Raw genomic sequence first — 1463 nt, 5'->3', positions numbered from 1 at the left:
CGTCGAGCGACGTCATGTCGAATCTTCTCTTCCGGGACACGACGCAGTCGACGAACACCGCGTAACGGAGACCGACCGCGTCGTCGCTCCCGTCCGGTCCGAAGGCCGCGACCAACCTCGTCAACGACATGTTCATGTCCACGCACCTCAAGGTCAGACCGACTTTCCTCCTCGCCGGTCGATAGCTTACGTCGAACGGCGTTCCCGAGCAATCCTCCAGCTCGAGGTACCCGAGACGATCCGTGTGGTCGAGGACGCGTACAAGGAAGGCGGGTTCGAGACGGGCGTTCGCGACCGTCAACCAAGACAGCATGGAGAACGCCTTCGTCGGCAGTTCGGTCGGGAATGTCGGCTTTTCGTCGTCCTCGTCCGAAACGTGCAGACGAAGACCGTGGGGCATGCGTTCGACGTCGTCGACGTCGTGCGTCAGTAGTCAAAGCAGGGTCTCTTTCGAGATCTTCGACTTGCAGCGTTCCAGATCTTGGAAAGCATTCGCTGCCGTCGCGGGTCGGCTGCGCAACGCGTTCTCGAAGTGCGGGTGCACGTTTGCTAATTCCAACCTTGCGACCGAGTCGTCGGCCGCAAGTCGGAAGATGTCGCACATGATCTCGAGGGGAACGTGCAGGATAGTCGTTTTATTTGACATTTTGATCGTAAGATCGACGATCGTTATGTAACACTTATAGAGATGTGAATTAAATACACAGAGATGTGGAATTAATGTACATCGTTATTTTATTTTTCCATTCATAAAATAATATTGTACTAGTATTGTAAAATTAATAAAAAAATTAATTAAAATTAATCAGCTCGTCCAATACGGCATATCTATCCACTACGATCTCGTTCATTTCGTGGTACTCGTCTTGCACGTTCTCAAGGATTTCTTCCAAACCTTCGTCCAACTTCAACTCTTCGAAAATAGCCGACGCCAAACGTTCGATCTCGGCTTCTCTGGAGCGGATTTCGTCGAGCAATCTATTCGTGTCGATTTCGAGATTTTTCATAAATTGTTCTCCTCCTCTGGCCTGGTTTCGAATGTCCGATCTGTACAGATGACCGCACCAGCGGTAATGTCTTTCTTCCGGGTCCATCTCGACAAATGATTTGGTTTCTTGACACCCGTGCCGATTTATACCGTTTTTGTGTGCTGGTAAAGAAATAACAACGACAAACTACGATGTTGTCTTCCAAATTCTTGTTTTTTTAAATTTTTTTTTCGAATTTTGTAAGTACTAACAGAATGAACTTTGATTTTCGTAACGATATCTGTCGTGTCCATGTTGATTTCCTATCACGTGATTTCTTCTTGTTAAAGATTCGTTCGAATTTTTATTCCTCTTTACCGCTACTTCTTCTTCGACTTGTTCGTTCGATCGTAGCTGTAACGAAATGAAAGAAAAAAAATGCGTCAGATACAATAACAACAACTACAGAAACAACTGGAAAGAAAAAGGTACTAC

The sequence above is a fragment of the Anneissia japonica genome, unplaced genomic scaffold (genome assembly GCF_011630105.1).
Source record: "Anneissia japonica isolate Jap-2015-1 unplaced genomic scaffold, ASM1163010v1 scaffold288072_len178204_cov163, whole genome shotgun sequence".
Taxonomy (NCBI): domain Eukaryota; kingdom Metazoa; phylum Echinodermata; class Crinoidea; order Comatulida; family Comatulidae; genus Anneissia; species Anneissia japonica.
This window is presented reverse-complemented; position numbering follows the sequence as displayed.